Source organism: Ambystoma mexicanum, chromosome 3p (assembly GCF_040938575.1).
Source record: "Ambystoma mexicanum isolate Mex_15411 chromosome 3p, UKY_AmexF1_1, whole genome shotgun sequence".
Taxonomy (NCBI): domain Eukaryota; kingdom Metazoa; phylum Chordata; class Amphibia; order Caudata; family Ambystomatidae; genus Ambystoma; species Ambystoma mexicanum.
The window spans coordinates 499,043,991-499,068,447 of NC_090925.1; the positions used below are offsets into that span (position 1 = coordinate 499,043,991).

The following is a 24,457-nucleotide window of genomic DNA, read 5'->3' on the forward strand; positions in this document are numbered from 1 at the left end:
GGACTGATTCTTACAAGCATTGAGGGGGACAAAACAGAGGCAAAATAACCCTCAAATAACAAATACAGTGATGACAGTCGTTGCGATTCTTTGCAAAATGGCGGCTTACTTTTGAATAAAAACTCACCCCAAACAATAATTATTGTTTCATAAAGCCTAAAATATTATCTTTTCAACGCCGCAGTTTAAAGCCATAACAATACTTGGACTCGATTGAGTAATAGGAATATGTTCCCAAAAATTCACAATAACCGAATAGAATATGCTTGAGTACAATGCAAGTACCTTGGTAGCGTGGGAATTTCACAATAACCGAATAGAATATGCTTGAGTACAATGCAAGTACCTTGGTAGCGTGGGAATTTCACAATAACCGTATAGAATATGCTTGAGTACAATGCAAGTACCTTGGTAGCGTGGGAATTTCACAATAACCGTATAGAATATGCTTGAGTACAATGCAAGTACCTTGGTAGCGTGGGAATTTCACAATAACCGTATAGAATATGCTTGAGTACAATGCAAGTACCTTGGTAGCGTGGGAATTTCACAATAACCGTATAGAATATGCTTGAATACAATGCAAGTACCTTGGTAGCGTGGGAATTTCACAATAACCGTATAGAATATGCTTGAGTACAATGCAAGTACCTTGGTAGCGTGGGAATTTCACAATAACCGTATAGAATATGCTTGAATACAATGCAAGTACCTTGGTAGCGTGGGAATTTGAAAATCTCCCCTTTTACAGAAAAACAGATCCTGTGGAAATGTTTGCCTTCTCTTATTGTCACACATATTGAGAAATGATTCCATTTCCAAGTGATAGAAACTGTTTCACCTTTCTTCTCAGTTGTGTAGTGGATTCCTCCTTTTAAAATGTGTCAATGGTAGTGCTATCAATGGTGTCCAAGCGTCTTAACGTTTGGAGGAAAATAGGAACATCTTTATTTTTTTAACATTATATTTATATCTAGAATATTGTGTAAACAATTACATTTCCCCCCTTTATTCAGTCTTGCGCAAGCTACTTCTCTCAACACAGAGAGTATATTTTTACAAAATTGAATGCATTATCATTGTCGCTGTTATTGTCATTACACTGATCCCGACGTGCATCTGCAAAAGATCACCTTAGTTGGCTTAAATATGTTTGATACAAACTTAAAAGCAGTTATCTTCCCAGGTGCATCAAACAGTTGCTTGCTAATTACTTCCCAAATGAATTAAACATTTCCTTTTGTTTCCCTTTGTCATATGTGGAGGAAATAACACATGGGCATTTTGGCACTTCTCCTAGGAACATAAGAATAATTTCTATGGCTCAAATCTTCTTATAAAAATGCAAGCTATGGGATTTTATTGGCCTAATTGAACAGGAATGACTCTTAACCTATGTCGGTCCAGCTAGGTGGTGAAAATGTGGCAGATCAAAGTGTAGATTTCCATTTCAATACACATTGATCTTAACAGAAGCTCATTGGGCCTCATCACAGGTTGGGCGGAGTGGTAAAAAATGCAGCGTGAACGTTATTACCGCTGCATTACTGATCCGCCCAATCCCTATTTTGGGGAAGGTCGAAGCGCTCACCTCTAGCTCTGACCTGTGGGTGAATGCACTGACTTTCCGCCCATTTTCAGTGCATTTACTGTGGCACAATTTGCACCGCAAATGCCACATAGAGTCCTATGGTCTCAAAATAAAGGGGGGTTTACCGCTTTAGCACAACTTGGGATCCAGCGCTAAGAGCGCCATACCAAGTTGCGGTAACGCTATTTGCATTAGACGGTATCCCGGTGGATTCACAGCTGGGATACCGCCCAACTCGTGATGAAGGCCATTGAAGCTAATGTTTAATCTCACAACACCTCATACAGCAAAATGGCACTATATTGCATTTCATACGCAAGCTTTGACACATTAACATATCATGTACATCTCTTGGGCATTGTTGATGACAGGGGTAGGAGAAAGATCATGCTATTGTGGTTGGTGACATAGAAGCTAACATTCACAGTGATAACAATCTACTTGACCAGAACATTTAGAAGATCATGCATGGGATGATTCTAATACCATAGTCGATAAACTTTAAAAATAAGATACAGAAGAAGATGAGCATTTTTCCCCATTATGTATGCATATTACCTGGGATCACTCGATGGGAGGGTAAGGAGGTCATTTATTTTCATGACACATTGATTGCCAGAAGAAGTAAAACAAGGTATTTCTATATTTGGAAAAATAGAGTATTGGTGGCAGGCGGTGGATAGGACCATGACCCCTCTCTTTTGTGTAGATTTTGGAATGAGATGAAAACGAGGCCCCATTGTTAATGAACACTGGCCAAACCCTCAGTGTAATAGGGGCTGCATTCACTGGCAAGCAGCCAAAGTAGAATGCCTCTTTTAAGCAGTGATTTACTTTGTGAAGCTAAGCAATTATTGTGTCTATACCCAACAAGGAAGAAGGCATGTAATCCACAATGCTACAAGAGTAGTTAAAGCCCCATCAAAATATTTGGCACATTGGTATTAGGCCACATTAAATGTTTGAGTATGGGAAAAATTGTCAGTAGACAGTGTGTCTTACATAAGGGTTCAGTGACGACAAAGCAGTGTTTAAAGTTGATTCTGATAGCACACACCGAAATAAGGGAACCCACCCCATGTATGCTTGAGACATTCCTTTGATTTCAAAAAACCAAGCTGTGGTTCTTCTGGTGAATGTAAGTCTTTAAAAAAAAAGAACTTTCACTGAATTATTATGTATACCTATAGAAAGATTGAGGTACGAGCTCCGAATGGAACTGGTGTAAAAACACTGGATGCAGTAAACTGTGCACGGTCACCGCTACTGGTCAATCATTCTATGAAATCTAATTACATTTAAACATGCAATCCTCAATGTCAATAAAACGCTGGACATATGCTTTCATCCAAAGCATAAGCTCATTAAGCAATAATACCCACAGCGGAAGGCTTGCTTGGTGGGTAAGAGCCCGGGGCCCAAGTTATGAACACGCAGTACATGAGCTGAGGAAGGGATATTACAGGACCAACACTTCCCTGAGATGATGGAGCTTTTAAAATGAATGAAAACGACAATAATCTCATTAGAAACGCTCATTAAGAGAGACAAATGACTACGGTAAAGGCACCTAAATCGAGGTTGAACCTGCATATCAATTGATAGGGTAGTATAGAGAGAACTAAAACACTTAACCAAGTGTGTCTAACATGATGGTATTGGTAATGCTATTGTCTGCCAAAGGATACCAGCTGAAGGAATTTATGGAGGAGTTGCTGACCATAAATTGTATTCATGATGAACAAGGAAAAGCTGCACAGGTTATCTGCAGAAGGGTGCTAGGCATGGAGCAGGGTGCTGCAACTGATATAACAGACATAGGGCCTCATTACGAGTCTGGCGGTAACCGAGGCGGTAAAACCGCCTGGTTACCACCGGACTCGTATTACCATTCCATCTCCGTGATTCCCAGAATTACCGGGGCATTACAACCCCGGTTTTCCAGGAATCACGGAGGTGGAATGGTGTTAATCCTCATTCCCATCGAGTCCTATGGGACTCAATGGGAATGGGGATCATGGAAACACCGGCCGGTGTTTCCTCGTCCGCCTGCAGGCGGGAACATCACCTCCCGCCTGCAGGAGTTGTGATCGCCCGGCATGGAAACAACGGTGGCGACGGGTTTACCGCCACCGTTGTTTCCATACTGGGCGATTTGTAATGAGGCCCATAGTCACTTTCCAACCTACCCAAATGAGTGAACACATCTTGAAAGCTTGCCTGCACAAATGGATCGTGTGAATAGCCACGTTTTTGAGGTACTTCCTGACCTCTCACCTGAAATGCAACAAAGTAGCAAAGGATTGCAATCCTTAAAGACCACTGTGAATGTAATGGTGCGTGATTTGGGGGAGGTGCCCTGGTAGATTAGATGCACAGATTCGGGGCATGTTTCCCTTTTTCACAACACAAAGCTTGAGGTGGCACCAGCACTCTTTCAGATATGGTAGGAAAGGTGACACCTGATGGTGCCCAGAACTTGACCGACCAAAGTGAAGTGAGGCTCAGAGGCGACTGCATGATATATGTGTAGGAGAAAAGTATAAAGTACAGATTCACTACCCTCTCTTAAAGTCCTGTATGTAACACAGGTGACGGTAGAGGTTACCCTGTCTGATCCATTAGCAGGTTTAACGCCTTCTTGGGGGAATTACTGAAGCAGAATTCAACTTTCCAAAATATAAATCTCTTTAATTATTTTTCATAAAAAACACATTAAAAAACATTACAAACATCATCATCTAGTGATCATCAATCACATCATTCAATCACCATGCTCCTATTCTAACAAAGGGGTACTATAACTTGAAAATTCTTCCGGCATAACAATTATTGTAAATATGTGTACAGGACATAGGAAAAAGACATTACATTTTCCCTTATCAGTCGACATATGTTTCGGCCCTTGATGGTGTACCACTTATGTCAACAGTGGTCACTCAAATAGATGTTAGGCCATCTGCAGGACAAAGGTTACTTCTAGAAGATCAATCTTGTTCCCCATTTGACACAAATTGACAAATCTCTGGTCCATAAACTGTAATTTGGACTTCTGAGCTTTGTTGGACTCTTGGGTGTGGCAATAGTTTAACATCCAGTGTCCGGTTTCAAGGAAGACCCGTCTGTGTATATGTCTTCTGATCTGGTCTTAATTATTCCAGAATCAACAGTAGTCCATTCATTAGCATGTAGGCTTAACTGTTAGGGCCAGCAAGGCCGAGTGTTCCAATGGCTGGTATTCTGCCTTAGACAGTAACGTGCTTGCATCGGAGTAAAGCCGTGTTGCTTCTCTCGCCTGCAGCAACCACACCCAAGAGTCCAACAAAGCTCAGAAATCCAAATTACAGTTTATGGACCACAGATTTGTCAATTTGTGTCAAATGGGGAGCAAGAATGTTTGTGTTTCTGCGGTATGGTGGTTGTGTTCTATGAGAAACGACCTCCATTGTCTGACGTAACTGGTCAATTATTCCTTGCATCTCTTCATATTATGCTGTTGACTCTACTATTTCCTGCAGTGACATGGATTTGGGGACGGCTGCTCTTGTGATCAGATCAACAAACTCTTTTGTGTCATCATCTATACCTCGTTCCTTTACTGTGAGGGTGAGTTTTATTTTCTCCAGGTAATCTAGTGTGTTAACTGTGCCAGTTAACAGAGTAATCTTACAACTTCTCCACACTTTCTCTGCTTCAGTCTTTTAATGTTTTGTTTGTCTTGTTTTCGTTTTCTGTGCGCCCTGAGACCCACGGGCATGTGGCGCGTAACAAGAATTAAAATAAATAAAAATAAATAAAAGTCCTGAACCGGAATTTTACTTCATTGTCTTGCAACTGGAGAAGCCAGTGTTCCAGACTAATGGGAGGTATCGGGCCTGATTGCTGCACTATGTGCAGGAGGGGCTTGTCATCAGTGATGACTCCAATAGTGTGTCCGAAGAAGTATACATGGAATTAACAACAACCTCACAAAATGGCCACCGCCTCACTAAGATGTGAGAGCTTTGCTCGCAAACGCAAAGGGTCGCCATGTTGCAGGTGTTTTAGTTGTACTAAAACGGCCACAACACCATGCAGACTGGTCTCCATTTTCGGATTTCATATTGCTTGGGTGTAACGAAAGAAGTTATGGTGGTGTCCATGATTAGTGCAGTCTTGGTTTGTTCTCTGTTTCTTCTAGCCCCAAATCCATTCTTGATCTTTCCTCGTGAGGGCTTGCAATGGCTCTGTCAGCATTGCTAAGTTGGGGATGCATCGTTTACAGAAGTTTACCATGCAGAGGAAACATCTTGCCGCAGAAGTTGTGGATGTGGGTGCTGTCGCCTTAATGTCCTCAACTTTGCGAGGGTCTATAAACATCCCGAAAGACAAAGCCAAGGAAAATCCACCTTAGATTGTAAAAATCGACACTTCCGCCTTGTTGATAGTCAGGCCATGTTGTCACAGGCATTGAAGACCGCTGTCCGTCGGTTCAGGTGTTCTTTCTTCATTTGTGATTAGATTAAGACGTCATTGTTGGCGTTGAGCACTTCAGGGAGGCTCTACAGCATGCTCCTAATTGTATGCTGGTACACTTCGGTGGCCGAAGAGACATTGAAGCTCAACCTTTTGTATATAAACGAGCCCACATGTAAAAAAAAAAAAAATGGTAATTGCCCACGATTCATCGCCAAGTGGCACTTAGTAATAGCCAGACCTTAAATTAAATTGTTGATTTTTGCAGATAGGCGACGATATCATTAAGAGTCAGAGGGGGTGTCTTTCCCAGGTTGCAATCTTTTGAAATACACTATGGCAATTAAATTTAACCGATGGATCAGTGTCTATGAGGACAGGTACTTTGTCTGATAATATTGTCACAGAGCAGCATGGTTCCCGGCTTCTTGCATTGCCCTCTGACATATGGCTGACACAAACGTCGTCCTCGGGTTCTGGATATGTTTCAGCAGCGCCTCGGATCACAGCGGCCACTATTGCCTGACATAGTCTTGTGGCAGTTGTCGGTTTGTTAGGGGTATGTGTTGCTTCTCAACAGACATTTGCAAAGCGGTTAATCTTTCTTTTCCATATGTTGGGCACTCTTGGGCATGGGGAGCTGTACTGTACTGAAATTGGAGGACGAGCTTGTTACGTCCATCTGTCTTGGATATTCACCACAGGTGCGGTCTGACCCTCTGCCGCATGGCTGACCTTGCGGCCAGGCTTGCACTGCCTGTGCTTCTTCCACATTTAGCCTCTACCGGGAGGAAGCACGCTTGTGGGATCTGCCCAGTTCTAGTACGCGTTGTAGTGATCGGCATAGTTCCTCCAGTATCTGTCCATGTAGGTGCAACAAGATACATTTCTGTATTATTTACCTTTTGATATCATCGTTCTCATCTGCTAAGGCACATTATGACTAGTTGCCTCCCATTTAGCACCTTTTTTTTTAATAGACTTTCTTTATTGATTGATTCAAGTCTCAAAACATTCAATTACACATCATCACCGTGAGGTACAACAGTAGTACTGCACATACAAATTGTTAACAGGCAAGCAGCATTGCAGAGTATGCAAGTCAGTGCTTATACATAGGTCACACTTTTGGATGGTGGATTATACTTCAGCAAGGCATAAGAACCGGTTCAATGCCTACGATGTAGGCATTGGCTCCCCAGAGTCTGTCTCCGGGCGTTGAGACAGTAGATGGAACACAAAAGGCCCCCATATGCTCTTAGGTCTGTTCTGCAGACCACACAGGAGACCATATTCTTTATCAGTGTCACTTAGCCATATAGGTTCCTTAAGACAAGTCCCTACCACAGATGAGGTTGAGCCAGTCCATCTCATCAGAATAAATCTCCTCGCAACTGATCATACATGTTGTAAGCAGCTTCCAGTTTTGTTTTGGGATCCCAGGGAGCCAGCCAAACATGCAGCACAATCGTTTGCAGGGTACCGTGTGCCCCATCATATTGGAGTCAGCCTCCACCACCCCTTCCCAGAAGTCCTGCAGCCTAAGACACCACCACGATATATGGATAAAGTCAACTGATTCCACATTGCACCTCGGACAGCAGCCCGACCTGGAGCGACTAAATAGATGGAGGCGAGCCGGGGCTAGATACGCTCTATGCAGAGTTTTGAGTGGAATCAACTGTAATCGTGTATTAAATGCCCAATTGTGCGTGCGTTTGTAAAGCATAGCCCATTGTTTGTCTGTAAAGGGAACTCCAGCGTCCTCCTCCCACCTTTGCGTACACTTCAGGGTGTCCCGAGGAGAGTCGCACTGAATCAGCCCATACAATGCAGAGACCACCCTCCTCGTAGCCGGGAAACCTAATAGGAATTTTAGCTGCGGGAGTGCAGGTGGCATATTAGGGAACGACGGGGACCGCTCTCTGAAGGCAGCCCAGATTCTGAAGTACTGTAGTCTATGTTGGAACCCCACTCCCATCTTTGCAGAGAATTGCTCTTGTGTTACAACTGTTCTCTCAGGGTAAAAATCAGCCATCCGTTCAATTCCCACTCCTCGCCACTCCTGGATCCTGGTCACATGTTGGTGGTAGGGACTCTATATTCCCTAGCTGACGGCCCGAGTCAAAGGGATATCGACCCGTAGTCGCTTCAGGAACCTGTTCCATGTATGTACTATGCATGCCACTGGGTAGAATTTGGATTTGTCCGACACCCTCCTTGATACCAGAACCCCTTGAAGATTGAATGGTCTCACCAAGCATCTTTTTATGTGCACGTGAGGGTAGTATGGGGCATCCAGCATCAAGTAGGACCCAAAGTATAGTTGTGCTGCAAAAAAATATATCTCCACGTCTGGTGCACCGACACCACCACATTCCCAGGGGAGAACCAGGGTGTCCCAACTAACTCGAGGGGCCTGTGGGTGCCATGTCAACTTGACCAACTGAGCCTTCAATGCAACGAAATAGCTGACCCATGGCCACACAGGGATGTTTTGTAAAATGTAGAGCAATTTGGGGGCCGCTACCATTTTAGGGATTGCAATCCGCCCCAGCAGCGATAGGGGAGTCTACTCCACCCCTCCACCTTGGACTTCAGAACATTAAAATATCTTATGTGGCTATCCTCCGATAGTGTTTGGGCATCACGACTAACCCACACTCCTAGATACGTGACTGACTTTTGCTTCCATCTGTAACCTTCAGTGTCAGAGGGCTTGGTGGTTGATTCATTTAGTGGGAAGTAGATCAACTTTGACCAGTTTATTCTGAGGCCTTAGGCCCGACCGAACCCCGCTATTTCCTGCGAGAGTGGTTGCTGGTTGGTCGTGGAATCTTTAAAATATATGATTGCATCGTCCGTGTACAGCGATACCAATTCCCTAGCCCCACTTAGTGCCAGACCCCTTGCCGGGTCGAATTTACGCAGCCGAGCTGCCAGCGGCTCATTCGCAATTGCGAAGAGCAATGGCGAGAGCAGACAGCCTTTCCTGGTTCCGTGACTTAAGTCGATGGTCCCGAATCGCCTGCCATCCAGTCCTATGCGAGCGTTCGATTTGGTATACATCAGAGGCACTGCCGTCAGATACTACTCCGGAATGCCCACCTGTCTTAGAACTTCAAATAGGTAGCTCCACTCAACGAAGTCCAATACGTTCTCCATGTCAAGCAGAGCCGCCACTGCCTGAACCTTGGGGTCAATCTGAGCCAGGATTGCGAAGATCCTTCGCAGGTTCAGTGCAGTCAACCTCCCAGGGATGAAGCCTGAGACGTACAGGAGCAATCGGTCTGCTATCACCTTGGCAAAGTTTTTTGTTTCTAGGTTCAACAGGGATATAGGGCGGTTTGAGGAACAGTCCTGGGGGTCCGTCTCGGGCTTTAGGATCAGGGTGATCACAGCCTATCACATATTTGGGGGGAGCTGACCCACCTTCATCCCCTACTCCCACATCGACAGCAAGTGTTGTACTACCTCTGGGCCAAACTCCTTGTAGAATTTGTCTGCAATTCCGTCTCTGCTGGGCACTTCAGCGGAGGGCAGGGCACATATTGCAAGCAAGATTTCTTATGCGTGATAGGCTTGGCCAGTGCTTCAATCGCCTCTCGCTGCAATACCGGCAGAGACGCCTCGCCCACATATCTTTCTTCTCCGCCGGAAGCAACCGCCTAGATGCATATAGGCGTTCGTAATATCGGCAGAAGGTATCCAGAATGGCTTCTGGCTTTACAACCACTTTGCCACCCTCAGTTTGCACAGAGGTAATGTCTGGGGCTCCCTGCTCACGTCTGATCATTGCTGCTAGCAGTCTTCCCGGCCTGCCCTCCTCTCCATACCGACGAGCCATTGCCGGATGCGCCAGATATTTAATCTTGCATACGGCCAGATTATTGAAGCGGTCTAATGCATCCTTCAAGTTGGCCCTGGAGTCGGCCTCTTCCCTTTCCTCAACCCTGCTCTGATAGCTCTTGATCTCTAGTTCTGTTTCAGTTAATTGCCTATGTATCATCTTTAACATTCCCAGTTCCAGAGACAGACACTCCCCTCGCAGGACCACCTTGAATGCCTCCCATGTGGAGCTCATCGTGGGGACGGAACCCAGGTTTTCCTGGAAGTATGACTTGACCATGCTTAGCTCTTCACTTCTAAGCACTATATCCGATAGGGCCGTGGCTTTGAATCTTCAGAAGGGTTGAGGGATACATGCACAGCCCAGATCTAGTGACCAGAGGACAGGTGAGTGGTCAGAAAGTGGTCTAGGGAGAAAAATATCGTTGATTGTTCTATGTATAAAAGGCAGGCTCACTAGGAAATAATCTATGCGCGAGGAGGTGTTATGAATGGAACAAGTATTCCCTGCCCTCGGGGCAGAGTAACCTCCATACAACCTCCAGCTCCACCATGCCCCTCCGCACTGTTTCCAAAGCTCTAGATCACGGGAGAGTGCTTCCAGCTGAACTGTCTCTAACTGGGTCCAGGGTGATATTGAGATATCCCACCCACACAATGTTGGTGTGGGAGTACTTGTGACATCTGGTTTGCAATGACTCAAAGAGTGAGGGGTCGTTCACATTTGGGCCCCAGATGTTGACGAACGTCACCAGAGTGGACCCACAGCATCCCGAGACTATCGCAAACCTTCCCGCCTGCTCTATCTCGGTCTTCGTCGTGCGGAACCTAGGTGACTTATGTATTATACCACAATTTGGGGGATGAGTTTTGTGCCAACTGTAAAACTTTCCATGCACCTGGTTTTTCTTACAATTCAAAAACATGTTGCAGTGAGCGTGGGGCAGAAAAAAGGGGGAACTTTGGACCCCAACCCCTTGAGAAAACAGTTACAGTATTGATCCACACTTTAGAAAACTGCGCCACACTTGATGATGCTAATAAGATAAAGTATCTTTAATGTATTTGCCCTTTATGGATAACACGTGTTTCGACACACCAGTGTCTTTTTCAAATCAGGGCTGATAACGTAGCTATATTCCAAGTCTAATTTTTGCAATTAATGGAAACATGAACAGTCACAGGTTGAATCCCCCTTACACCACGTACACAATCTACTGCCGTCTGTTGAAAAACTTATGTATTATTATCATGACCCCAGCCGAGCAGGCAGAGTAGGAGGTGTAGTATTTGCGATTTCCCCAGGACCTGGCGATCCCCTCAATCCCCGTTCCCAGTGAGTGGGTTTCCTGCAAGAGGGCCACTTTGGCACTATGCCTTTCACAGTATTGGATCACCTTGCGGACCTTACGTGGGCTATTAAGCCTGTGCACGTTCCAGCTTATCACCTTACAGCTCGCCATAGACCTGCAATTGTTTTGGACAAACCAAACCTGCCTCCTGTATATTCTTGTACCCCACCATAACCAGAATCTAAACACAAGAGACATTAATCATTTTGGAATAATAACTCCCAACATTCCCTGGTCCTTGCTCCGACCCCCGCCCCCTCTGTCACCCACATAACACCCAATACGCCACCCCCCACCCACACTGCCCACCCCCAACTAGCAGTGATTGCCCCCCCTTCCCAAACACCCAAGTCGTCATGGGCCAGAGCCCAGGGGTGCCGGACTCCACTGCCCAAGGGCCCGCACATCGGTTCTGACCTCAGGGGGAGGCCCTCTCAGAAACATCTTTGCTCAGCAGTTGGACTGATTCATTACATGGGCCAGCATATTTAAACCCAACAGGAGAAACTTTGTATACAGATTTTAAGTTTGCAAGGCTATTAGCGGTCTCGGTCTGCCAGGAGCTATTTTCCCACACACTCAGTGATACTCAATCCCAAATAGGTATCAGTCCAAGGTCACTTAGCTAAGATTCAAGCAGCAGCCCCTCGCTCCTTCGGCAGAGACTTCAGGAAGTGCTACACTGCCCTGGGTCAGTGAAGAAGTGTGCCTGGCCTCCATGCTTCACACACAGCTTGGACGGATATAGCATAGTATATTGTAATCCGCGGTCGCTGAGAGCTTGTTTTGCCACCAGGAAAGAGAGGTGAGCCTTCTGGACTGAAGGGTGAAATCCAGGTAGAAGGAGACCTAGGTGTTCTCATAGTTCAGGTCACCGGGCTCTGCGGAGAATAGTGTTGCGGTCTCTGTAGTTTAGCAGGCAAGCTATTATTGGGTGGGGGCTCTGTCCTGGTCTAGGGGTCACCTGTGACACCTGATGTGCCCTCTTGATTAGGAATTGTGATGACAATGTTGGCACCGGTAGCACATACTGTATACATTTGTACATGAAGAACTCCATGTTTTGCTGTGGGATAGACTCCGGGACCCCCACCATCCGGATATTATTCCTCCGGGACCTCGCCTCCAAATCTTCATTCTCTTCCTTTATAGTTTTGACTTCCCTCTGAAGTGATCAAATCACCTGTGTTAATTCGCCATTGGTATGCTCCAGAGCCCCCACCTCTCCTTCTCAATGCGTTCATGTATGTAGTCGACCTTGTATGCCAATCCGTCAAGCTTCGTATTAATGGACGCAAAGCCAGACCGCATTTCTGCCAGCACAAGACTAATATCTGATGCTGGGGCACCCCAAGCAGATGTTGAGAGGGCCTCCTCTTGACCAGGTAGGCCCAACCTATCAGTGTTATCACAGGGTGCCAGCATCTTTTCTCCACCGCCACTTAGTCCCTCCTTCTGGGAGAAGTATAAGCAGGATTGCTGCTTATTGCCCTTTGCCATATAGTATCACCTTTACAGTACCGTCGTACAACTCACAAGGTGGTCCTGTACTCCTTTCGATATGTAAGGTGTACTCAGTGACTGTGTCTTCTAGGGTCCACTGCAGCTAGGGAGGTCTGGACTCCCAACTGCAGGTTTCAATGTTCTTGAGGAACCAGGTTTCCTAGCCCCTGATGATATCTTCGGGTAATGAAGCAATCCAGGAGAGCAGGGGGCCGCCCTGCGGGGCGGCAGGTCTGGCGAAGTGTGGGGGAGGGAGTGAGTGCCAAGCTGTGGGGAAAGGGGTGCACTGCCGTTTGTACCCCTTGAGGGCCACCCCTCACCTCAGCTCCAGCCCCCACGGGCTACAGCACTGGCCCAGGATCCGTGTTATGGAGTAAATAAAAGCCAAGAGTGTGTGGATTGGTTCCGTTGACTGGGGCCGTCGCCAGCGAGGGGGACCAGGGGCTTCCTTCCTCAGGATGGCTTCAAGGTCAGGGCCAAGGCTCGCCGCTGCAAATTGCTGATCAAAGTTGCAGGCCCTGATGGGGCGTGAGAACCTCCTGGGCATGCCAGCATCCGTGCTGAGTATGGTGTCAGCCCAGGCCTACACCGGCCCAGTGGGGGTGACTTTAGTTTCAGCCTGCACTACGTGGAAGTGCAATCAGTTGAGTACACTAGGGCGTGGATGCGTATACAATCTTGGCCTCTGGAGCTCTGCCAAGTTTCATGTGGGAGGACCTCCCAGGCCCCCGTCAGGCCGGGGTGGCAGTGGCTATGCAGAGTCTGCTGCAAAGTTGGCTGGTAACACAGTGGTATTGTCAGCCAGCTCAGTGGACATAGAGGTCGCAGTTACAGTTAGTGTCTTCGGAGTGCGGGGGGAGGCCAGCCCAATCAGAGCGGGTGAGAGCAGGGTGGCGCAGGCACTGGCCTGCTGATGTCGCCGGGTAAGCGGGAGGCCCCCTCTTTCCCAAGGGTGTTTACCGCCACCGGCTGCACAGAGTCCAGCCCCTCAGGTGCTGCTGATGACAAACTGCGGATCAGTCGGGGATCTGGCTCTCCCCCCCACCCTGGCCACCACGGGGAGATCGGGCCCCATCAGGGTAGCACCGCCCAGTCAATCTCCCTGCACAGCACCCAACGCCACCCGCTCACTCCTCCACCACCAGTCTGGGAGGTCTATGTCCCCGAAATCTGACTTCCCCTCACCGCCAAAGAATTCCGAGCTGCTACGCTTCTCCCCGCCTAACGCTCAGTGCTCACAGAGCCATGCAGCATTGGTTCTCTTCTCTTCACCGGCCCGGGAAACGCTGGTGGCGTGAGCCACGCAGCCTCCTCGTTGCCATTAGGATATGCTCTGGTCATCCCGGGAGCCCTTATGGACAGTCCTTATGTGAATGTGCCCCAGTCTCGGGGTTCGCTTGTTTCCCAGGTGGGTGTGGTATTAGCCTCCCCCCCTTCAGCAAACCCAAATTTGAGCGCCCATCTTGGCTGCACACTCTCTAGCGCCCCCCCTGCTCAGCATCCTTGACTGGCTTGTTACCGTGTCGCCAAGCCATGGTGACAAACTTTGCAGGTGCCTTGCCGATGTGCCCCTCTGTGCCCTGAAGTCTGCTGCGGTGAAACTGGCTCAATCCCTTCATCTGAAGCGGAGAAATCAGCATTGTCCCGCCAGGCAATCAGCACTGTATCTTTGCTGCTGAATGCCGCAGAGCTGCACAATTGCCGCATTTATTTGAACCTGCAACCAAAGTGGACTCGACTGACGGAGTTTGGTCCAGAGTGCGCCGCGGGTCGGTGAGTACTTGCAACCCTTGCCGGTAGCCGCTAGCACATCCACCCACTTTTACGCATGAGTGTCCCCTGAGGGCCACTCACCTTTCCACAGGTAGCCTGTGCTACCATCTCTTTCCCAACTCCTGGAACCTGTTCTGCCCTTTTGGGGAAACCCTCCACGAATAGTGGCAACTTGTTCTTCATTGCTTCACCCATCTTCCTGAGCTGCAGCAGCCCCTACAAGAGACCCTGTTTTTGCCCTTCTGCACTCTTGCACGCACCAGCATTTGAAAGTGCATTGAGCACTAGGCTCCTCTCTTCTTCAGGGACTGGACTGCTTCCCAGTTAGGGTTCATTTAATGAAGAACCGACTATTTGCACTGGTTGCTTCTTTGCCTTTTAGGTTGTGGACCCATTCTCTGCTTTTAACCCTTTAGGCCACTTAGTATTCTATATATGTGTTATAGTAGTGTTGTATTGGTTTGATGTATTACTATTGATAATTGCTTTGTGTTTGAGTTCAAAGGCCTTGAATAGATGTACTTGTATTTTTAATATATATACACCTGACTGGGAGTGATGTGTAGTGTACTTTACTCTGTGTGCTCATTGAGGTCTTTCAGTTACCCTCGCCCCTCCTGCGACCTAGTCTTGACCGCCGCCAATGCTACCTTGATTGGTCTGGCTTGTCCAGAAGGTTACCCTGTTCCAAGAAACTAGGCTGGCCTTTGGAACCTCTGCCCACCAGGTCAGAGTTCATCAATCCATCTTAACACAGATGGGAGGCGTATGGAGTCTCCCAATGTGAGGTGACACAACAGCACTAGCTATATTTGCCCTGGTGGATAGCTGACATGAGGTTAGTCCTTGTCTCTTACTTGCGGTGAGCCTGCACTTCGAATGCACCAACAGTGCGACTGGACCAAAGCCAATACATTTAGTATCATTAAATAGGATAATAAAACCTGTTACTACAGGGCTAAGAAGAAGAGGAATATGCCATGAAGCACAGTATAAGGAATACAAATTAGTGTTATTATACCTAGAAGCAGCCTCTTGAAGCAGCTAATGTACTGAAAGGGGAAGAAGGGATATAGGAGAAAAGTGCAATGCCAACACCAGCGAGTGGAGCAGACGCCAACATCGAGGATATAAGCACAACCTCCAGGAAAGGTGTTGCAGCACCCCACCTCATCCCAATGCCATACATGCCAACCCTCCTGATTTAGGCGGGAGACTCCCGACTTTTCGTGCTATTTTTCACGTTCTCCCGCCTAAAATACTTCTAGCCCCAATGCATCCCTATGGGAAAATGTGCTACTCCCGATTTCGCTGATGAAATCTCCCGCCCAGGTGAGTTGGAATATTGGCATGTCTGCAACTCTGTGGAGGCCCGAGCCGTGATGGGCCACTCTCTGTTCACACTGTACCTTGGACACCACAAGATTCATGTAATATACGCATTTTACCACATTCCATATTAGTATGAAAGCGTAACGGGTTCAAATCCATTAAATGTAATTTCCACGCAAGAAAGGGCTCAAAGTCAACTTAAAATCTAGCCATGGAATAAGCTGCTTAAATACTGCAGAGGATGGCTGGCACAGTACTTACTGCCTACCATGGGGAAATTGACTGCATACAGTCATCACCAGGATATAAAGACTTCACTGCATGGCTCAAATTTGACATAGCTCTCAACTCACACGCTTTTGGCGGGTGTCACCCGCCTTGTAAAGGGCTGACTCACCAGCCAAGCCTCCTGCACGCCCATGCATTTCAATGGGAGTCTCACCCGCCAAAAACAAAATCGGGTGGTTTCACCCGCCTTTGCAACACAAATGGTTAAGAGCTATGAATTTGATTGTGCTTCAGTAGGAAGTAAAGGGTTACAGTAAGAGCTGTACACACGGTCTTGCAATAAATGCCAGCTCCGCGAATACTTCTATGGCAGGAAAACCTGCCAGACTGAACAAAAACATCCCAGCTCTCGCTCTGTGCTGGTGGGGGATGGGCAGCTCTGCGGAAGCACTACAGCTCCAAGCTGCACACTCATGGCAGGCCTGCAGCCCTAGGCCTACTGGGTAAAACTCCACAAATGTGCAGCCAGCAGCGTAAGATCCTAGACGCAAGGCAACCGAAGCAGCAACCCCGGCAGAAAGCACCAGAATGTTCCGGGCCTCACAGGAGGGGCGTGCACTGCGGACGGGCTAATGATCTCACACGTTCCACACAGTTCATGGTATTCTGGCGCAGGGACCTTGAAAAGGCACTTTTACAAACGCTGTAGTTTACTGCGATTTGGCCAAAGCAATGGCAACAAAGAATGTCCTCTTCTATTGCTCCAGTTATGTAAACAAAAGGAGATTCTCCGCCATGCTTTCTGTGGTACGTTCGGATTAGGTTTCCCATTTCACATTCCATACAATTAAATCACATGAAAAATGTAAAAACATACAGTTTAAATTCTAATGGCAAATAATGATTGGCCAATCTGCATTTCGCGTCTACTCTTAATGCAACGCAAGAGATGTGTCGCTCATCCATTAAGACCCTCTGCCATCTCAGGAGTTTTCATGCGTTTCAGGCTCGCGTATTTTAGGTAGCGATTTACGTGCATTTACATAATTTTCTGTAAAAAAGCATTTTCTAAAATTAATCCCATTCCTCTGTCGTGTGCATTATTGTCCTCTTTGGCACTCAAGTACACGGAATTGAAAACTGTATTTCTCTTGCCTTGTGTTTATTTGGTTAAGGAAACCGTTTATTTTTTTTTTTTACTTCTTTCCTCACCAGTTTCCCTCCATTTTTAAAGCCTTTAGACAATAACATTTATTTCTTTAACGTTGATTACCAAGGCAACACACGTTAGCAGAAGACCGCTTCAGGGCACCAGTCACGAAACCATGCCCCGTTTTGTTTATTCGTCTTTGGATAGTCTTTTACCTATCCATATTCTTCTTGGAAAGTTTCCCACAGAACTGTGCACAATCGGGCATAAGACACCTGCCACTCTCCAGGTCTTTTGAACTATAACTCCCATCAGCCCTACCTTGTAAAGTCAAAGTTGAGGGGCTATGATGAGCATCATAGGCAACATCTGGAGAGCCTCATTTCTCAGCAATTATATAGTCCATGGTAACACAATTTCCTTCCCTCTGCTCGATATAACTCGCCTCTAAGGACCTTTGAATTAGACTGGATCTTCTAAAACATTCAAAGAAATGGAAGGTTTTACTTTCCTACATTTTGTAACTTATTTTAAGTAAGCATATTTTAATGTCTTACAACTTGTTTCGATGCAAATGCAAAATTCAAAACCTCTTACTTACCTCATTCATATGCCTCACACTGTCCCCTAAAAGCAAACAAAATGCAAACTATTTGCAAAAAGGAAGACCTTTTCTATTATGGTAGTATTTTGCACGTTTTTAATCCTTCAACATTTTGGGGTGTGATTTTTAGAAAATATTTTTTGAAAGGGGCAGAGGGTTATATCATATTTTTATAGCCTTACCCCTGGCACCCACTAAAGAGAACTTATCATTTAAGTGTGGTGCAATCAGGTTCTCTGCTACTTTTCTACTTTTAAAACAGATCCAGTAACACCCCAAAAATTATAAAAACGTAACCACCAAAGAAAAGATGAATGTTAGAAAAGAATTATGAAACAATGATGAAAATAGAAACAAACTATTTATTTTTTTGGACATAGTTTGTATATTCCAGACTTATGGGGCTGAACGAAGAAGCGAGTCAGTTGTATGTTTGGAGAGTTGCATTTGACTGCCAAAAAATGTAATTAAAAAGCAGTAAAATAAAACCCATTATTTTGAAAATAAGTTACAAAATTTAAAAACTAAATTAATTTTATTTTTTATGTTTTCATCACTGTTGAAATGAGTTTGGAGAGTGAAATTGACATGTTGAGAAACAAGGAGAGAGGGAATAGATGTAAGCATTGGGCCCAAGTAAATTGTGCCACCCTTATGCTCATTGCAGAGACCGCACAAAGAGTACTGTGCGAAGTTGTGAGTTGCATTAACAACAAATATGGTCTGCTAACAGAAAGTGGAATTACAATTCTTTCTACTGCTAACGAATGGAAGCCCTGTGTCCACAAACGGAACAAAGAGTAGACAGCCCATTGTAGGCAAATCAGAAGACACGTGACCTTGCATCATGTTACGGTCATCACTAAAATAAAGAATGAACATCAAGTGGGATCGAGGCATAAAGTGTGTTTGTTGCTTTCCTGCTTATTCATTGCTTAAGCAATCGAGCTGGCGAGTGCAAAAGGTCCTTATGGCTGTCAGAGGGTATCTCTTAGGAATATCTGCTGCTCCAATACAATGACTGGCAGAGTATCTCAGAAGATACGTAAGGGCTGATTTAAAAAAAAGTGCACAAATGGGGCAGAGTATCTGTGCCAATACAAAAACTGCACTGCGCAATTGTAATGCAGGTCAATGCGATTCACAAAGAAATGGTTGGCGTAAAACCCAACTGTGCAAATGTCCAAATGTGGCACTCAAAATACCCAGAACACTCCCCCCGCCCGTTGAGCTGCGGAGGAGTGATCAGGGCTGTGGCACACCGCATTGGGGTGCTGCAGGGTGCATTAGAGCCTTGTAAACTGCTATGGGACATGGAGTATTTTGGGATCCTTGGTGCCCACAGGCATAAGGTGGTAGATGGCATGGTGGTAAGTTGGAGGAATCCGCTGCTGCTCCCGATCAATTTTCCTGCCCTTATTGGATGTAGCTCTGGTAGTAACCGTTGAGCTCGAAGGAGGCCCCTTCACTTCCCCACATGAGAGGTAGCGAGGTGATTGGAGGAAGGGCTTTGCTGCAGCATTAGAGCTAGGCCAGCAGGGTTGGTGGGATAGAGATGGGCTGAGATTAGGTTAGGAGAGACAGTTCCGGTGTCTGGGGGTTTACCGCTGTTCTTTCCTAATTTCTTCTCCTCCCCCCGCCTGAGCATTGAGACCCCTCCCTTCCTCTCTTGTTCAGATCTAATGCCCTCTCATCCACACGCTTATGCATGCTTGGCAACTAATTCTCTGCTTTTTGGTGTTCACAGATTTTCCTTGGGATACCGTCCCTATACAGTTCTCATAGCCTAGTCAAATTAAATGAATTAATGATCTGGAGATTTCATATAATAAAAATCACTTTTTGGGCACATGCTGTTCTGTTTTCTTTTTGGCAAACATTCACCAAACCTCTTAACAATTTTCCTCTCACTGTCCCACTTAGATGCATACAAATAATTTTGCATTCAATGAAGTCTCCCCTGCGTTCCCAATTCACCAGCTGTTATCGCTGCCTCTTCTCATAAACCCACAGGATTCACCTACCCAGCATAAGGGGGATTATGGAGATCATTTTGTCCTCCCATTTCCAGAGATTGGGCTGTTTATGTTGACACATCCCCTGCTCATAGTTTTTGTCCTTGTTAGATTATTTCCTCTTCTGAATTTGAGTGCATTTTTTACTACTGCCTACTATGTATCTGGTTATTCTAGTGTGATTTCAAATCACTGCAGTAAAGGAGTTTGTTTTGCTTGCCCAACCGGCCCGTCTATAAGCCTGCAACGTTTCATTTGTTTCATCAGCCTGAGAGATCCATGCTGTGTTCGTTTGCCTGCTAATCCCAATGGGCCTCATTACGACCCAGGCGGATTTCGCGGTGCTAAATGCACCGCGAAGCATGGCGGAAAGCCGCCGATAGCGCCATGGGGGTTGGCGGATTTACCGCCCCATTCCGACCTCGGCGGAGCGGTAAATCCCCAATCCCCATTCTGCCCTTCCCCATTCCCATTCTTGCCCCATAGGGTATAATGGGAGTGGGGAAGGAGTTAATTACGCCACCGTAAAATACGGTGGCGTAATTAACAACGAGGTCCCGTAGCGCCATGGTTTTCTCCGGCTGGTAAAACCAGGCGGAGAAAACCTCCATGGCGCTACGGGAACTCGTAGTATGGCGGAGAGGTACGCCATGCACTACGCTGGCGTAATACCCTCTCCGCCAGGGTCCTAATGAGGCCCAATGTCTCTCTGAGCTTTTCTAAACTTTTGGTAAACCTGGCTTGAAAAACCAGACACAGAATTGGGTGGAAAGAATGTGAGATAGAAAAACACGGAAGAAGACAAATCACCTAATGAACTCCACCAGATAATGGAGGACATGAAGGTAAGTGCTGAGCCCTGTTAATCATTCCTTACTTCGGCCTTTAGATGCTTCAACACAAACCTTACATCTTCCTATTCTGAAGCTCCCAGCATCCCTTATCATTGTCCCCAGTGTTTCCCTTCCTTGATGCAGTTGCACTTCTACAATCTCTTTCCCACATCCCTAAATTCACTATTAACATATTTCCTCTTTAGTCGGCCCTAATTATTTCTAGATGATAAGGCTAGAGTTTTTTTGTAATATATAACACGGGTGGGGAGCACACGCATGGACCATAATTAACGTGCAAACTAGTTTTTTAGAATTGGATTGCTATGATCGCTTTGAAGTGAGTGTCAAAGTGTTTGCCCCAAAGGATATAGCCCTGGCTAAAAATGAGGAACTAATAATAAGTAAGCAACGGGCCTAATGTGTGAATGCAAATGTAGCCCATTCCAGGAGGTGGTTTATGAAGTACATATGTCAGAAGAAGACATACATCAGTTATTTGTTGGGGTATTTTTTGGGGGTGCTTTTCTTCATTTATTCACATATTGTACAATTTACAACAGTCCACCATTAATACCCCCTCCTCTAACATCAGAGACACAAAGTTCTAAAAATCTCCACCAGATTTTCTTAGACCACGATATCCTCTTTTGATGATTATAGATCACTCTTTCCATAGCTGCATCTTAAACATCTCATCCAGCCACACATCCTCATTAGGGGCCTTGTTTTCCAAGTTCTTAAGATCCGTTTTTTGCCATCAAGGAGCCCCCCGAGTAGCCACTTAGGTCTTCCAACAGTTAATTATCTCCGAAAATGAGTTTTCCACAATCATAATATAGAGATTGCCCAAGTACGTTGTTGAAAACGGAGCAAAGATTCTTCCAAAAATCTCTCAACCTGACAAATTCCCACAGCATATGTTCCAACGTTCCTGCTGTGTGTGTGCAGCCCTAGCAACTGTCTGAATCAGACATGCCTCATTTATGCAACTGCTATGGTGTCCAGTAGACCCTATTCAGGATCTTTATCTGTCTTGATCTCTCCCTCAAGCTCACAGATGAGTAAGACACATTCTTACACACATTCACCCAGCGTGCCTCCGTTATTACACACAGTAATCTCGCCGACCACTCCTGTAGTAAGGGCGTATGACACAATCAGCTTGTAATAACTGTTTGCTAAATGGCCCTCCACCTTAGCCTGAGCATTAAGACTTGTAATATCTATCTCCCCCTCCACTCAGATATCTCCAATAGCCCTTTTAAGCATTTGGAATTAACTAAGTGTACAATTTGGTATATGCCAAGTAGCTCTTAATTGATCCAATGTTAGTCAATTACCATTTACCGTGAGGGCACCAATCCACTGTACTCCTCCAAAAAACCACTTTGGCCAGAATAGCATCGTATTCTTGACCCTAATGGCTGGGTTGTACCAGATAGAGGAGTCAAGACGTTTCTGCATGTTTTCTCCCAAAAGTGACATTTTCTTCCACAAAGTCCTTAAAAATTCTGTAATTGGTTCAACCTTAGCAGGGTATCTTGATTTAGTCACTAGAACCGCCCTTGCCGCAAAAGGACCAATCAAGCATGCACCAGCTTTTTCCCAATCATCTCATTCTGGTGCCAGCAGGTTGGGCAAAGTGTTTGGCCGTAAATACCAGATGATATGCCTGGAAATTAGGGACTCCCAGACCCCCTCTGTCCAGCGGTAATTGCAACTTCCAAAGTTTCATTCTAGGAGGTTTACCATCCCATAGAAAGCTTTGCAGGAGACCATCAAATTCCATCTACACTTTCTTCCTAATACTTAACGGTAGCATGCCAAGTACATATGTAATTCTAGGGGTAGAAAACATCTTTAGTGTTTTCACCTTCCCCCACAACGAAAGGTTTAAGAGTTTCCATATTTCTGAATCCAGTTTTAGGCCAGCTAGTAGTTCCTTCGTATTCTCTGGTATAATTTTCTCTAGCTTGCTTGTCAGCCCAACCATTTAACCTTCTCCTGACACCATTTCAAGCCCAGGCTAACAATCTGGTTTTTCTTACAGTTCCTAGTAAGAGGAATCATTGCAGATTTAGTCCAATTAATCTTGTAACCGGACTTAGGGCCTTATTACAAGTTTGGCAGTAGCCTTGCCGGTAAAACCAGCAGGCTGCCGCCAAACTTGCAATTTTTTCCGGCACCCGCGAATGGGCAATTACCAGGTCATTACGGACCAGCCGGGGCATGGTAATTGCCCGATCACGGGCTTTGGAATGCATTAATCCACATTCCCATTGAGCCCCATAGGGCTCAATGTGAAGGGGGAGGTTGGATACACCAGCACCATTGACAATGGTGCTGGTGCATCCAACATGCTCTGCTCGCGGAGGCTGTTCCGCCCTCCAGGTCAGACCTGGTGGGTGAAAGGGCACCCGCGAGCAGAACTCGTATGTTGCCGGTCCGGTAACTACAGTACCAGCAAGCTTACCGGTACCGTAGTTACCGGACCGGCAAACTTGTAATGAAGCCCATAGTGTTAAACTCTGCAATTAGCTCCATCAGTTTTGGAAGCAAGGTTTCCAGGTCTCTCAATAGAACCAATAGCATATAACCATCATTTTTGCATAACCCCACCATACTTAACCCCTTGAATTCAATCCTCTTGTCTCATTGCAGTAGCCAGAGGCTCAAATGCAATCACAGATAGTAACGGGGACAAGGGGCAGCCTTGTCAGATTTCACGTTCCAGACCAAATGGCTCTGAACGGACACTGTTTTTAGATACATCTGCAGTGTGATTCATGTATAGCAACTTCACCCATTTCCCCTATAACAGCAAACAAGAAACGCCACTTAACCCGATCAAAAGCTTTCTCAGCGTCCGTTGAGAAAATGGTTGTGTCATCTTCTTTTCCACCTATTTGTGTAATTGTCTGTAGTAGTCGTCTAATATTGCTTCCCTTATGCCCTCCCCTTAACAATTCTGTTTGGTTAGGGTAAATTAGTTTTGGCAAAAATTCTTCTAGTCTTTTTGCCAACATCTACACTAAAATTGTATTGTCCGTATAGTTTGAAGGTGAAGTTTGGTCTTTATTCTTTTTCAATATAAAAGAAATAGACATGTGATGAGTTGTTAGAGATAGGATCCCAGCGGACCTTGATGCTTTGTACATGTCACGTAATAGCAGAAAGACTGAATTAGGAATTATCCTGTAAATGTCCATAGGAAGCCCGTCCGGTCCCGGGCATTTACCTGAAATAAGGCTCAATGCTTATTTCCTCAACTCTTCCACAGTAAATTCCTCTTATATGGATGTCTTCTCAGCATCAGAGAGTTTTGGTAATTACGTTCCTTGTCTGAATCCCAGCAGGTTTCCTGTTATGGTGACTTCATTCGAGTAGAGATCTTTATAGAAGTACCCAGGTACCATATTTATTTCTTTTGGATTGAACGTTATTTTGCCATCAGGCTTAGCAATTGATGGAATCGCTTTGCCTACTTCCTGTTTTCTTAACTGGTGAGCTAACCAGCGGTCACATTTCCCACCATTTTCAAACTATGTGCATTTAATACAAAAAAGTTTGACTTTCTGACAGCTTTTTATTATAACCGTTTTTGTGCCAACGTAGCTCAATTCTTTTCTCGCTATTTGGGTTTTGTATCATCTCACTCTACAAATTCTTTATTTTTAAGTCTAAATTGCAAGTTTCATTAATTGTATTCTTGTTGCATCTGCTAGACAGACCAATCAATAGGCCTCTCATTGAGCGTTTAAAAGCCTCC

At 45.6% G+C, this 24,457-nt stretch overlaps 1 protein-coding gene across 2 annotated transcripts in view; it reads right to left on the bottom strand.

The window, feature by feature from the left end:
* The window catches only part of BCAS4 (breast carcinoma amplified sequence 4), a 963,459-nt gene that overhangs the window by 39,641 nt on the left and 899,361 nt on the right, over positions 1–24,457 (bottom strand). The gene's annotated exons all lie outside the window — the stretch shown is intronic.